Here is a 7,813-nt window from a genome sequence, read left to right as displayed (position 1 = left end):
TGAGAAGAACCAAATCTTTCATAGTTGATCGTTGTACATTCTTGCTGTTATCATGTACAATGTATTCCTGGTTCTGCTTGTTTTGCTGAGTATCAGTTCACATAAATTTTTCCAGGCTTTCTAAAATCAGTTTGTTTATCATTTTTTATAGAATAAGAATCTATTACCTTCAGATATCACAGATTATTCAGACATCTCCCAATTGATGGGCAGCTACTCATTTTCCAATTCTTTGCTACAACTCACATGCTACATGAGTCCCTTTCCCTCCTTTAAGATCTCTTTGGAATATAAGCCCAGTAGAAACACTGCTGAGCCAAAGGGAATGCACAGTCTTATAGCTCTTTGGGCATAGTGCTAAATCACTCTCCAGAATGGTTGGATCTGTTCACAACTCCAACAATGTATCAGTGTTCCAGTTTTCCCCCATCCCCTCCAACATTGGTCATCTTTTCCTGTCATCTTAGCCGATATGAGGGAATATTTCAGAGTTGTTTTAATTTCATCATCTGAAAGTTGTTCATATCCTTTGCAATTTCAGTTTTAATAAACAGAGAATAGTGTTTTTAAAAGGACTGTTTTCCATCTTGGGTAACTGACTTGTTATTTCTATCATTGATACCTAAGATAGGCATCTTTCCTTTGTTACTATCTCTGTGAAGACTTGTCATCACATGTGTACTTGATATATTCTTAGTCAAGATCTAGTGCCTTTGATTCTGGATCTCTACAGCTTATCTGTATGCCATTTCAAGCAATAACACCAAATTCCATTTTGGGGCTTTATTCTTGTGTTAACTGTTTTTTTCTAAAGTTCAGCTAGAGTTTAATAAGCCTGTATGGTTTCCAAGAGTTTTCTTTCCACTGTCCTATAACTGGAATTACCACAGCTGTTTATTATACTTTTTAATTGCTTATTGAGATGACATAAAGATAGACTAAAATGTAGAAGTGAAAGACCTGAATTTTTCTTTTTTTTACAGTCCTATCTTTAGAGAAGTTGGCAAGATAGTGAAGTTATCTGGTCACTATATTAATAATTTTGACATTTCAACAGGGTTGTCAACCATAGAGTTAATCCGTTTACCACATCCTTTTCCAGCTAAATTAATTCCTTTTTAGGAAAAAAAAGGCATTGTCCCATGCATCAAAGCTAAATCACTTCAATAAATAATATTCTTGAGCATTAGAGCTGGAAAAGGATTTTGTATGATTTACTATCAAGTTATGGGGGAGGGGGTAAGGTCAGTTTGAAGTATCATGTCCTGCTCAGGAAATCACAGTATTGTTATTTGTTCTTCATTCTTGCCAAGAACCATGACACCAGGAAGGTGATGACTTGCAAGTGAATTGTATTTAAGTGAGGCAAAGTCACTAACCTCACTCTACTCTAATTCCTGTTACAGTAAAACTTAAATACAGTACAAACAATCTGGGATCTTTCCTTTCCCTAAAATAATTTTTTCTTTGATTCTGATATTTTAAGATATTGTCCTTGCATTGTCAAACCTCTAAAAAGAAGTATTTCCTTCTTCAACATAAAGAAGAGCCAACTCACTTCCAGTTGATCAATGATGGACAGAAATAACTACACCCAGAGAAGGAACACTGGGAAGTGAATGTAAATTGTTAGCACTACTGTCTATCTACCCAGGTTACTTATACCTTCGGAAGCTAATAATTAATGTGCAACAAGAAAATGGTATTTACACACATGTATTGTATCTAGGTTATATTGTAACACATGTAAAATGTATGGGATTACCTGTCATCGGGGGGAGGGAGGGAGGGGATAATTTGGAAAAATGAATAAATAAAAAAAAAAGTATTTCCTTTGAGTCAGCAGTGCTGTTACTGGGTCTGCATCCCAAGGAAATAATAAAGGAGGGAAAAGGACCCAAGTGTGCAAAAGTGTTTGCAGCAGCTCTTTTTATGATAGCAAAGAATTGGAAAAGGAATGGATGCCCATCAATTAGGGAATGGCTGAACAAGTTGTGGTACATGAAGGTAATGGAATATTATTGTTTTATGAAAAATGATGGACAACTATTAGAAATGACCAGCAGAATGATTTCAGAAAGGCCTGGGGAGACTTATGTGAAATGAGCAGGCGCAGGAGTATGACAACAATAAGACTATAAGATGATCAATTCTGATGGATATGGCTCTTCAACAATGAGATGATTCAGGCTAGTTCCAATGATCTTGTGATAGAGCCATCTACACCCAGAGAGAGGGCTATGGGAACTGAGTGTGGACCACAACATAGCATTCTCACTCTTTGTTGTTATTGTGTGTATTTTATTTTCTTTCTCCTTTTTTTTCCTTTTTGATTTGATTTTTCTTGTGCAGCACATTAATTTTATAAATATGTATGCATATATTGAATTTAACATTTCTACCATGTTTAACATATATTAGACTGCTTGCCTTCTGAGGGAAGGGGTGTGAGGAGGAAGGGTGGTGTGAGAAGGGGGGGAAACTGGAACACAAGATTTTCCAAGAGCTAATGCACAATTATCTATGCATATGTTTTGAAAAATAAAAAGCTTCAATTAAGAAAAAGAAAAGAAAAATGAAGAACTAGCTGATTTTACAAAGGCCTGGAGAAATTTACATGAACTGATGCTGAGTGAAACAAGCAAAACCAGGAATATATTGTACATAACATCAAGAACATGCAGTGATCAACTATGAAAGGCTTGGTTCTTAATAGTTCAGTAAACCAAAGCAATCCCAATAGAATTTGGATAGAAAATGCCATCCACATCCAGAAAAAACTAAGGGGATTGAATATAAATCAACACATGCTCTGTTCACTTTTTTTCTGTTTTGTTTTGCTTTTTATCTTTCCCATGGTTTTTCCTTTTTGCTTTGATTTTTCTTTCCCAACATGGTTCATAAAGCAATTTATTACAATTAAAAAAAAGAAAAAGAAGTATTACACTCACTTGAATCTGTTAAATCTGGATTCTGAGATCACCACTCTATTCAAACTGTTCCTTCAAAAATTGTCCTTGAATTTTTCCCCCCCTGAGGCAATTGGGGTTAAGTGACTTGCCCAGGGTCACACAGCTAGGAAGTGTTAAGTGTCTGAGACCAGATTTGACTCGGGTCCTCCTGAATTCAGGGCTGGTGCTCTATCCACTGCGCCACCTAGCTGCTCCCCTCCACACCGAATCTTTAAATACAAACCACATATTCCAATATTCCTTGCATCTTTTGCCGCAGTTGACCTCTCCCCTCTCTTCCTGAGCACTTTTTCCTCATAGTTTCTAGATCTCCTGGTTTTTTTCCTAATCATTCTTTCTCAATCTAATTTGTGAATCTTCATTTATCTGCTAACAACTAATTTGTTGTATAGTTATCCTTTCCTTATTGTGGCTGTCCTGGATTGGCATAAGAAATTAAAATTTTTAGGAGTTTTACAGAAGCTGCAAATGATACATGAAGGCCAATAAGACAACAGAGAGAAGGTTTAAAAATTCAGAAATGCATAAAATGTATATATAACATTGTACAAAGCATCATTTTATCTTTTAATACCATAGTAATTCAAACTTCTGTGATACGGAGGGCCAAAAAATTTTACACAGATTTTCTAGGTCTTAGGGTCACCCACCATACCCCTAACCCCCATTGTATAGAAAGAATAAATATTCCCAAAATCTCTATCCTGAATCTTCTGTCCTCACCTTTCTTGTGCTTATCTGCTCTTAAAGGTTCAATTCTCATTTCTATGTATATGATGGATAGCACACCAGACCTGGAGTTATGGAGACAGTTCAAATACTAGTTGTTCGATCCTGGGCACAGCACCCAGCCCTTTTTGTCTCATATCTGTAAAATGAACTGGAAAAGGAAAGGGCTAATCACTCTAGCATCTCTGCCAAAAGAGTCAGACATGAACGAATTGAACAACAAATGTAAATGGCTAACGACTTTATACTCAGCCCTGACTCTTCTAAACTTCACCTCATTTCTAACTATCTATTATCCTGTTGACACTTCAAACTCAAGTTATATTAAATAGGAAACCCATTTTCTCCCTCTCCTGAATCTCTCCATTCTCTCAGTCACTCTAACTTGATCCTTCTCCTTATCCCTGGGTCTCTTATCAAGTTTAATTTCAACCCATCTTTTCTTCATTCACAGACCATTCTACTCCAGGTCCTCATTCCTCACCTGGATTACCGTAACACCACTTGATTGTCCCTCCTCCCACTCTATCTCCAAAAGATTTCATATAGCTAAGATGATTTTGATTCTTCACAGATCTGAATGTGTCACTTCCCAACTCAATGCCCAAATGGCTCTCCTTCGATTCTCTAGGATAAATCTAACAACCCGGCCTGCCATTTAAGACTTCCCATAATCTGGCCATCCTTTATAGCCTTACTTCATGTTATTCTCTTTCTCTTCATATTATTTAGGCTACAGTTAAACTGAACTATTGTCTATTTATTTGCTGAGCCCAGTCTTCCATTTCTACCTCCAGAAAGTCGGACATGCTGTCTCCTATACCCACCATGCTGCCTCTCAGATTTGTCAGGTTCAGTTCAGTTGCCACCTCCTTTCTTAAGTCTTTCCTTAACCCTTCCCTCCCCCCACAGTTCTTTTTCCACAAATTACACTATTACTCTTATTGTCCCTGGTTGTACATATTGTATCACACATACAAATGACAATCCCTCCATAAAGACAATGGTTATTTTATTTGATAATCCAAGCTTCTGACATAGTACCTTGTATAATAAATGCTTAATATATGTTAATTGCTTTGAACAGATCTCCCAGATAATATAGTCTAACCCCAAAATAAGGACAAGTTCCTTCTATCCTAATTCTTAACAAATGGTCAGTCATCTTCCCTGATGGAAGAAAGGGGAAGATCCTACTGCGAGCTTCCTATTTTTAAGTACCATTGTGGGATTTTTTAACACCATATATGCATCTAAGAAGAGAAACTTCCTAAGTATTTGGTAACCATCCAGTTTTATATAAGCATAACTCAGGAAGATGGAGTCCTAAAGAATACTTTGACCTACTTTTTAGATTTAGCTGAAAGACCTGTAAGAAAGCCGCATATATTTCAGTGTCCAATATGCAAACTGGACTTCTGCCCAATTAGAATGAAGGAAGTTTTAAATGCATTTGGAGTGTCTCCTTGTGCATTGTATTTGCCTTATCTGTACTACTTAGCTATTTGTTTAGCCAAGATTAAACTTTAATGGAGCTGGATAAATTAATACAATTTTAGTTTCAAGGAGGGCAGCTAAGTGGCACAGTGGGTAGAATGCCAGGTCTGGAGTCAGAAACCCTCATCTTCCCAAGTCCAAATGTGGCCTCAGATACTCACTAACTGTGAGACCTGGGCAAGTCACTTAACCCTATTTACCTCCGTTTCTACATCTGTAAAATGACCTGGAGAAGGAAATGGCAAACCTCTCCAGTATCTCTGCTAAGAAAACCCTAAATGGGGTCACAGTAGATTCAGCCCTGATTGAACAACAGGATTTAAGGAGCTCAGAGCCAGAAGCAGATAACTATTACAAGTTTAACAAAGGAAAACTGTGCCCCTATTCCTATTAAGTAGGAGTCTAAAACCTATATCTGAAGGCATAGGAAAGGAACTATTAATGTAAAAGTTCTGTAACATATATAGTTGAAATTTATGCTGAAATGGACAAGTTTCTTTTTTTTAAAGCTTTTTATTTTCAAAATACATGCATAAATAATTTTCAACAACCCTTGTAAAACCTTGTGTTCCAATTTTTGCTCCCTCCCTTCCCCCTACCTCATCCCCTAGATGGGAAGTAATCCAATATATATTAAACATGTGCAATTCTTTTATACATATTTCTACAATTACCATACTACACAAGAAAATCAGAACAAAAAGGGAAAATATGAAAAAAAGACAAAATGCAAGTAAATAATAACAAAAAAGTGAAAATACTATTATCAATCACTCTCAGTCCCCACAGTTCTTTCTCCCATTGCAGATAGTTCCCTCCATGACAAGACCATTGGAACTGAACCAAACCACCTATTGAAAAGAGCCATGTCTGTCAGAATCGATCAGTCTATAACCCTATAAACCCCTCAAATATTTGAGTGTAGAAAAGTTACTCAACTGAACTTACTCAAAAACTCCTCTGAAATATGACCTTTTAATATTTAGTATCCCTTTGCCCACTATCACCATTATTATTCAATATAGTACTAGAAACGCTAGCCTCGGCAATAAGAGCCGAGAAAGAGATTCAAGGAATTAGAGTAGGAAATGAGGAAATCAGACTATCACTCTTTGCAGATGACATGATGGTATACTTAGAGAACCCCAAAGACTCTGCTAAAAAGCTATTAGAAATAATTCAGAATTTTAGCAAAGTTGCAGGATACAAAATTAATCCACATAAATCCTTAGCATTTTTATACATTACCAACACAATCCAACAGCAAGAGATACAAAGAGAAATTCCATTCAAAATAACGGTCAATAGTATAAAATATTTGGGAATATATCTGCCAAAGGAAAGTCAGGAATTATATGAGCAAAATTACGAAACACTTGCCACAAAAATAAAGTCAGATTTAAATTATTGGAAAGATATTGAGTGCTCTTGGATAGGCCCAGCGAATATAATTAAGATGACAATTCTCCCTAAACTAATCTATTTATTTAGTGCTATACCAATCAGTCTCCCAAGAAACTATTTTAATGACCTAGAAAAAATAACAACAGAATTCATATGAAACAACAAAAGGTCGAGAATTTCAAGGGAAGTAATGAAAAAAAAATTAAATGAAGGTGGTCTAGCTGTACCTGATCTAGAATTATATTATAAAGCAACAGTCACCAAAACCATTTGGTATTGGCTAAGAAATAGGCTAGTTGATCAGTGGCATAGGTTAGGTTCACAGGGCAAGATAGTGAATAAAAATAGCAATCTAGTGTTTGACAAACCCAAAGATCCCAACTTTTGGGATAAGAATTCATTATTTGACAAAAACTGCTGGAAAACTGGAAATTAGTATGGCAGAAACTAGGCATGGACCCACATTTAACACCACATACTAAGATTAGATCAAAATGGGTCCAAGATTTAGGCATAAAGAACGAAATCATAAATAAATTGGAGGAACATGGGATGGTTTACCTCTCAGACTTGTGGAGGAGAAAGGAGTTTGTGTCCAAGGGAGAACTAGAGACCATTATTGATCACAAAATAGAAGATTTTGATTACACCAAATTAAAAAGTTTCTGCACAAACAAAACTAATGCAAACAAGATTAGAAGGGAAGTAACAAACTGGGAAAACATTTTTACAGTTAAAGGTTCTGATAAAGGACTCATCTCCAAAATATACAGAGAATTGACTTTAATTTATAAGAAATCAAGCCATTCTCCAAGGATATGAACAGACAATTTTCAGATGATGAAATTAAAACTATTTCCACTCATATGAAAGAGTGTTCCAAATCACTATTGATCAGAAAAATGCAAATTAAGACAACTCTGAGATACCACTACACACCTGTCAGATTGGCTAAGATGACAGGAACAAATAATGATGAATGTTGGAGGGGCTGTGGGAAAACTGGGACACTAATACATTGCTGGTGGAGTTGTGAAAGAATCCAACCATTCTGGAGAGCAATCTGGAATTATGCCCAAAAAGTTATCAAAATGTGCATACCTTTTGACCCAGCAGTGCTACTACTGGGCTTATAAAGGAAACACTAAAGAAGGGAAAGGGACCTGTATGTGCCAAAATGTTTGTGGCAGCTCTTTTTCTAGTGGCTAAAA

Source organism: Sminthopsis crassicaudata, chromosome 2 (genome assembly GCF_048593235.1).
Source record: "Sminthopsis crassicaudata isolate SCR6 chromosome 2, ASM4859323v1, whole genome shotgun sequence".
NCBI lineage: Eukaryota > Metazoa > Chordata > Mammalia > Dasyuromorphia > Dasyuridae > Sminthopsis > Sminthopsis crassicaudata.
The sequence above is the reverse complement of the archived record's forward strand: the minus strand, read 5'-3'. Positions refer to the sequence as shown.